The sequence below is a fragment of the Ceratotherium simum genome, chromosome 11 (genome assembly GCF_057802395.1).
Source record: "Ceratotherium simum simum isolate JZ-2026a chromosome 11, ASM5780239v1, whole genome shotgun sequence".
In the NCBI taxonomy this organism is placed as follows: domain Eukaryota; kingdom Metazoa; phylum Chordata; class Mammalia; order Perissodactyla; family Rhinocerotidae; genus Ceratotherium; species Ceratotherium simum.
Genome location: NC_141910.1, coordinates 5286565 through 5295362, shown reverse-complemented (window position 1 = coordinate 5295362; position 8798 = coordinate 5286565). Strand labels below are relative to the sequence as shown.

General features: G+C 36.0%; 1 pseudogene; it reads right to left on the bottom strand.

The window, feature by feature from the left end:
* Window positions 1-4785: 4785 nt before the first annotated feature.
* Window positions 4786-5839, bottom strand: LOC101398211 (cell growth-regulating nucleolar protein-like; annotated as a pseudogene).
* Between the last annotated feature and the right edge of the window lie 2959 nt (window positions 5840-8798).

Here is an 8798-nt window from a genome sequence, read left to right as displayed (position 1 = left end):
ATTTTTCTGGCACATGATTAATATTTACTGGGAAAAATTTGAAAGTATTTCTCAATATTTTGATGAAGTTTTGGAAGAACTGCTATCAAAAACTTTAGAGTGAAGCCCTCTGGATTTCACATTGCATATGCAGAAGGAGGACAGGAAGTAGAATCACAAAAATTATGCATTGTATATTTCTTAAAATATACATAATATTGACTCAGGATCTTAGAATTTAAAAAGATATAGAAATCATTTAGTTCCAGTATATCAAATAGATTTTATGTTGTATGACAAATTTAATCTATTTTATTTTCTACCTGCAGTGCTGTGCTAAGAAAGATTCTTACCTCATCCATGCTCAGAAGAAAAAAATGTGTAATAATCATTAATTGTATCTGTAATTGGTAGAGCAGAAGGACAGGAGTGCTTGTGCCTTATATATGCCACAGCTGTTTCAGCTTCTTCTAGAGCTTTGTCATGATGGAGTAACACTACATTGCAAGAAGGCCATTTCAATATATACCGAAAAATTTTTACATTAAACTAAAGTTGGCTTTCTTGATTCACTAATTACAGTTTTGCTCATTTGTAAAAGATATCTCAATTCTATTCCATCTTTTCACTGACTCCCACCCCAGATATTTTGAAAGTACTATTTTTTAAGGTCTTACAAAATCTTATTCTAATTGCTTACAATTTCTATAAACTTCTACTGCAGGACACATTGTCGTGGAGTCCTTGATCTGGGAGATCATGTACTGATTATACTTTCTTTATAGCACTGTTTCTCATGTGAGGGTGCTGAATCAGGCTCCTTCGTGATTAAGCCATTGAGAAAGTTGTCCTAGTGATTTTGCTATGCACTTCTAATTAATAAACATGAGTTCCTAGTACCAGTACATAATAGTCATTACAAATAAACAAGTTTCCTCTTCCCACATATCCACCCAGTGCCGTGGCAATCATGGTTGAAGATTATGGAAAATTTATCTTTCTGAATCGGTGGGTATAACTAGAACAACTCACAGCATTAACTTTGGTCAAACTTTCAACTCAGATGATGCATGAGACTTGGTCCTGTTCTCTGCAAGGAATGAAGTATAGCTTCATGTCCTTTACACTCATCAGGTGAATTGACCCATTTTTTTAAATAACAGAAAAGATGTCGTCTCAATGGATCATCATGTTTATTAAATCATATATACTAATTAATTATATACTCTCCTGATTCTTTTTATTAATTTTTTCTTGAGCTAAAATTCTTATTTCCTCAAAAGACGGTAAGCTTCTCTAGGCATTAGTTAATGGCATGACTTTATTGTATTGTCCACAAAACTTCACACAAGGCTCTGTGCTTTTATCTGTATCCATGGATATTACAGAAAATGAGATCCAGCTCCTACTTTAAGAAACCCTAAAAATGTTGTGGTTCAGAATCATTACAATTTCATGGTTTTGTCCCATAACTTTTTTTTAACTCTTGGGGTCTTGCTGTTATTTTCTAGGGTAGTATATAATGCCTGGTGGTATTTGATTTAGAATAAATACATATATTTAGCTTTTCTATATTTAATATATACATATTTTGTAGTGTTTCCCTGAGTTTTCTGTGATGGGCCAGTGACTTCCATCTGAATACGTGGTACAAAGTGTGAGATTACTAACTATAATAAAGTATGTAGTGCCTGTCATTTGTGGAAACCCAAAATCGGCTGGCTTATCAAAAATGTACTCAGCTTAATTTTGCTTTCTTATATCATATAAATGTAATAATACAAATGCTAATACTGATAAAAAATTTAATTGCCGTTTATCAAAGATGTGCTCTGTACTAGGCATTGTAGCAAACGTGTTGCATAGTTTATCATCTCATTTTATTTCACGCAGCATAACTGAAAGATTTTTTTTTGCCATTTTGAAGATAAGTAAACTAAAGTTTACAAGATCACGCAACTCATAAGCATTGGAACTGACTCATTAGCTGTATTAATCATAGTGCAATATTCCCAGATGTTCAGAGAACACATTTAAAATTTGAAAAATAGTTTAGTCTTACTTTCCACCTTTCCATCAAAAGCGTTTTTTCTTACCCTATCAAGGGATTTTTTTTTTACACTCAAGTCCCTGGGTATGTATGACTCGGTAAAAATCTTAATGATTGATATTTATCACAAGTAATCTACCAGGGAAATATTAGATGAGGGAGAGAAAGAAGAGAGAGCAAACTTGGAAGATATTTATCCATGTAGCCCTACCAACAGACGAGAGTGCAATTTATGTTTTTAGTCTATAGCACTCATTACTTTCACGATGATTTCCATAAATTTACTTTCAAGCTACAGTAGAACCTGTTTTATTTACCTTTAAATGATCTCTTTCAAGTTTTTAAAGGGAAAGTGCTCTGGTTTGAGTGCTCTGGGATGTGGAGAACATTCCATGTTCCCATATCATTGGTTATTTTCTGCTTTTTATAGACTTGGATTATAACATTTTAGTTGTTTTATTTCTTTAGTGAAGAAAATCATTGTTATATGTCTACTATATTTATTGAACTTAAAATTATTTTGATCTCTATGTTTTTACTGCACAAATAAGGCCACATTTTACAGGTTTGAGATGTGATCAGGGCCCCTTAAACACATCTTAAAGCAAAGGACTGTGCCTGTTGTTAGAACTTGAACAGTAATCCTTATGCGATGCTTACTGCAAACAAGTGGCTTTTGGATAATCGGTTCTAAGAGACGTAGGGGAGGCAAAATTTCACCTCTACCCTCTTTGGGTTTTTTGGCTGGGCCTAAGAATTAAATGGACATAAGACAGAATAACAGGAGAAAAGCATACAAATAAGTTTTATGTGACATGGGAGCCCTCATAAGGAAATGAAGACCCAAAGAAATGGCAAAACCTAAATGCTTTTATTTTTAGATTGAACAAAGAGAAGTGAATGTAGAAAAGTAAACTCTGTGAGGAGGCTAAAGGAAGATAAGAATTATTTTACCAAGGTCTGTTTGTACAGAATTCTTTGGCTATGACTTGCTGTTGAAGAATGTTTCTTTTTTCTTGGTACGCGGAAGGCATCTTTCACATGGGAGTTTTTATCTACTGTTTTCAGGAAGAAAAGGGAATATTCAAATGCCCTTCCTGTGCCTGCTATTTTTCAAGTGCCTTTTTTTTTCATAATTTTATTTATTTATTTATTTTTTCCCCGAAACCTCAGTAGATAGTTGTACGTCATAGCTGCACATTCTTCTAGTTGCTGTATGTGGGATGCGGTCTCAGCATGGCTGGAGAAGCGGTGCGACGGTGCACACCCGGGATCTGAACCCGGGCCACCAGCAGCAGAGCGCGCACACTTAACCACTAAGCCACGGGCAGGCCCTCAAGTGCCTTTAGCTCAAAATATCCATATGTCAAAGTGGCATATTGTGGGGGGGGGCATATTCTGCTGCCTTTCAGAGGCAAGTGCAGAGGGGAGGTACTTCACATGTAAGCTATATACGTTTATGAACAAAATAATTAACAGTTGTCAGATACCTGTGACTGACCATTTATTTAAATAACCTCCACTTAGCTTTTTGCATAATTAATCAACATTCCCCTATTCAGCTGTGGAACTTACTGATGCCCAAAGGTTGATAAACATATGCAGCTGGTTGATTACTCTCTAAAAGGCTTATGAATACTTGCTCCTAAAAGCTGAATATTATGCTCATCAAGATTGGTTTTGTTGTTTCCACGCCTATTCATTCCAGGTGTATTGGTTATTCTAACTACATAATTTAATTAAATATTGCGTCACTACAATTATGATTGTCAGAAAAGAGTTGTTTCCATAAAAATTAGTTGAATGCTTTCAAATTCAAGACAGGCAACTCACTAAAAATTTGCTAATTAAGCGAGGACTAGAAAGCAGAAAAAGATAGAAAAATAGCAGAAGCGTTTTGCAAAGAGATGACTTTGCAAACAGCTCTCATTTCACTCTCCATTTTAAAGAACTTGATACTGAAATTCTATAGATTCATTTTTGGATGTGATTTATGCAAGAAAGATGATGGACATTTCTAACTAAAGGACATGTACTCAAACCAAAACCTTGATCCTGCATCAAAAAACAGGCCAATGAATGTGCACGCATGTGTGTTTGGAAAATAATATATTCCATTTTTTCATAAAAGTGCTACCAAAAATATATTTTTCTTATCTCAAAATACAGCATTGGAAAGCAAAGTTCTAGTTATTATAATTCATAACATGTTTTATAAACAATAGTGAAAGGAAGACATCAATAATAAAATGGATTTATTTTTGAAATACAAAAATGTTCATTTCAAAAGTTTGACTTTTTACTTTCATAATGTAAAAGTGGAGTTTTTGCTGATTTTCTTGTTGAAGATGATTAGAAGTTCCCTTTGGATTTGTGATGTTCATTTATCACTCCGTAATACTGAGATAAAACTTTTTCCTTAGCTTTTTGATTGCTGTTTCATTCTTTGGCCCTGTCTCAGACCTGCTTTAAAAGTTCCCTCAGGTGAATTTACCTTTCATAGGTCGTCCCGATCTTCCATTTCTCCAACTTCAGAGTTGCCTGGGAACTTCATCTTTTTCTTCTTAGAATATGCTTCTGCTTCCTAATGTCATTCTCTTTTTCCTGCAGCTGCTTTTGTCTCTTTGCCATTGTGTGTTCCTCATGACCCCGCCTCCCTATATTTCTCCCTCCACCTTTGCCTTGGCTCCTCCTCCTGCTTTTCATCCTTTCTGAGCCACTGGCCTGGGGTTTCCCACCTTCAGCCTCAAGCCCAGCCTTCTGTCCCTTTTGATGCTTTCTAGGCTACTGATTTACTCAGTATTCTTTGTAGTTTTCTAACTTTAGTTCTTTCTTTTCTATTCTTCTGCCACTCTCCCTTCCTTTCTCTTTTCTTCTTCTTCACCTCTGCATGCTCTTTTGTGGTTTCATTTGCTTTGGAGGGTCAAGCATTGGCAGGGATTTCTGCATGCAGGTTTGCCACTTGGTTGAGTGACTGTTATCTTGCCCCTTACTGCTGGTTCCTTTCTCTACATGATATGGAAGTCTTCTCTGCAAGTGCATTCAGTTTATTCCTTCACATAAATGAAGGTGCAAAGAGGTTCTATTGCTGGAAGCTTCAAAAAAGATATTCCACATCCGTTGCAGAATAGATTCCTTGTGAACTTTTAAACTGTTCTTTTGCCAATTCTGAAATTTTGCGTTTTTCCTTGGAATGTTGTCAAACCACTAATTTATCCTAAAAGTTTTCTCACTTTGTGGCTGCATTGGATCTTTTTATTAATTGTTTCTTAATCCATGACTGCTGTTTAATATCACTCCTGTGCGTTTTACTTTCATAACCTTTGCTACTGTACTGCTGGTCTTCGCTTGAGCGTTTCGTGTGGTTTTTATAGTCAGTGCTTCTCCACCCTGCATCTCCTCAGTGGAAGTGTTTCTTTCCAGGGTCAGGAGGAGGAGTTCCGCTTCCACAGTCGCCTCTGATTTTTCTAAGCAGGACCTCATCTCTTCCACCAGACAGCTCCCCCACAGGAATCTCGACCACAGTCAGTGCAAGAAAGGCACTCAATTTCTGCAAATAGCCACATACTTTTCCATTTGCACTTTCTTGCCTGACTCTCCACATACATTGCATGTAAAAAATATCCTTTTTACATAAATGATTAAATATTCTATGTTAATAAATATTAACATTTACATAGTTAAGTCTTGTCTTTCAGCCAGCACCTGCCAATGGTTTCAGCCCACTGCAGAGACCATGTGAAATTGCCCTTACCCGCCTCGAGCAGCCGCCACCTCCCTCCTAGGCTTCCCAGCACTGAATGCATGCATTTGGGTTTAAAGTTACAATTTAACATAAATTTGCATCCATATTTAATGATTCTGAACTTTAACTGAAATTTCCCAACCAAACAACTGTAAATTAAACCATACCAGATAAGAAACTTTCTGTAATAATATAGTTTTGAGTTGAACTAGAATCAGATATTAATCATATGTATGGTATATATTTATGCGTTATTGTATATTTAGAAGAGAGTTGCAAATCTTGGTTATGTTCAGTCTTTCAAACACTTTATGTTCATTCATTCATCAATAAATATTTTTGAGCATCAACTAAAGAAAGGTAGTCGGCGTTTGAGACCACAGAGTCTGGGTCCTAACTGCCTTGATGCGATTTTTAGTTGTGTGTCTGAGGTAACTGATAGGACTTTGTAGAAAAAGGAAAGTGAGTTAACTAACTTGAGGGATTGTTTTGAATATCAAATGAGTTATGTGTTAAGAATAGTCCAGAACATAATAAGGATTCCATAAGAGTTAGCTTTTATTGATACCACTGTGTGAAAAGTGATACTGTATGTTCTGAGGACAGGCAAGGCCATTGTTAATAAACTTTCCTGTTTGTCTGAGCATCAAGTAAACAAACAAACAAAATAGGTATATTTGATTGGATATGGGATATTGAGTAATGGGATATTGCCTGGAAAGCAAAAATTAGAAAATGTGGTCAGGGAAGGCTTCTCTGTGGAGATGGCATAGAGATTATAACACATTATGAGATGGAACCAGACATATGTAAGTTTTCAACTGAATATTCCAAGCAGAGGAAACAGCACGGGAAGTGGTCCTGTGGGTGAAATAGTCTCTGCTTGTCTAAGAAATGAAAAGAAGACCAGTTTAACAGAAGTGTAGGGAGCAATGGGCAGAGTGGTGGGTGATGATGGAAGAGAAACAGGAATCTTGGGAGATAATGGAATGAGCAAGGGTCAATTGGGGCAATAAAACCATCACAATCTTCTTGCTAAATATCTCAGGAGAGCCTATGCAACGTGTGAGAAAAAACAAGGAAATACATCCCAATTTGACTTGAGACTAGCCCAGAGTTGAATATTTCTTGCTTTGGAAGGGGACTTTGCTTCTTCATAGAGAAGCTCACCAGTGGAATTCATAACCAAATGAAGACTGTCAATATCCATGCATGAGACTTGGTTCTGTGGGGTCTATAGGCAAAAAGAGGCCCCAGTTCCTACATTGAGTCTTTGAACTTAGGTCTTTTTGTGCCCTTGAAAATGTGAGAGTCTCTAGGTAAACAAAAAGATCCCAAATTTATTTGCTGATTACGAGAGTGCAAACTTCTAAGCATTCCAATTATAACTCTTGACAAGTACAAATGTCATTTTACTTAACTCAATCAAAATACAACTCACCCTGGACTTATCTCTCCTAAAAAAAATTTTATTTACTCTGTGTTCAGAGAGGGGGGAAAATTGCATGACGTTTATAAAATCCAAGCTATAGGTTCCTATCGCCCAAAGTCTCATAGAAGAGACATACTTTATGATGATGACTAACTTTTTAGAAAACGGTTGAAATGCCTGACAAAATTAGTATGTAGAAATGTAATCTTGGGCATGTGATTGTGGCTTTGTTGAATATAGGAGTTAATGAAGAATAAAAGTGAGCCCATAATAATGATCTGTGTGAGAAAATATGTTCAAGTGATAGAGTCATATAAATAAATTTTGATCCATGATTTCAAAATAATACCATATTTTTCTAATTTGTTTTTAAAAAGTCCTGAATGTTATTAAGTCAGTTATTGTATTGTTATCTGAAAAACATACCTCAAGTAGTCTAACACAACATTTCCAATATTTTGGAAAAAGACTCCAAATAAGAAACCATACACAATCACTAGCTTAAACTTTTATTTGTGTGTTTCAATTCAATAAATATTTATAAAGCCTCTACTATAGGCAAAGCACTGTGGGAGAGAAAAGAAGTGAATGTAATATGGATTCTGTCCTCTGAGCCTGTATAACTTTAAGATGAGGTTCGTAAAACCAGGATCGTATAAGCATCTTCCATCTGGGAAAGATGAGAATTAAGGCTCTGCCTGTGTTAGACAAATGAGGCCATCTGAGCCATATTTCGGTTTTGTGGCTATTTAGACCTATATAACGCTGAGCAATGAAATGGATTCCCAAAATACAAATATTTAAACCTAATTTAACCCACACATCCGGCATATATTTTCACTTTCTGAAATCCCCTTGACATCCTTTTGGTGATTTAACTCTTTTCCCACAGAATTCAGTGTAATGAAGCTCTGTCCTACCCTAGCCAAAGAGTAAATGTAAAACCTAAGTTAGACAATTGAGTCTTCTTTTCCTGAAAAATGAATAATAAGGAAATGAGCAATGATACCTAAATATTTGGAGCCCATTCAGTTCTTGCAGCTAAATCCCCCATGATGCTGTCCTGCTCTATGATTGTAACAGATCCAAGCACATCTGAGTTGCATTGATAACTACCAATTTCGAAGTCTGATTTCTAGCTTTTCCTCCAACAACTATCCTTCTGCTTATATAACTAGACTCAGACCACCTTGATTGCATCTAAAGAATTCTGATAGACAACATCAAACTAGAGGATTGGATCTAGAGCCTCAAAGAAATTAATGTATAATAGGGAAGAAAATTGTGTTTATAATCTGGCATGAGGCTTCACAGGGCATGGCACATAGAGGTAAACCAATAAGTAAGTTATTCCATGGCAGAAGGTGCTCTTGACTACTACACAACTTCTCCCAAAGATTATTGTGAAGAGCAGGAGGAGTTCAAAGGCCACACGGTAGGATAGTCATGACTGAATGCCTGGGGAAATTCAAAGTCAAAGAATAGCCCAGCTCAAATCCTTAAATTCTCTCCTCAAGCTGCAAACTGAAACTCAAGGAGTATGTACAACTATATTGAAATAATTCTCTCCTTACAACGAGGCAGTTGTAATG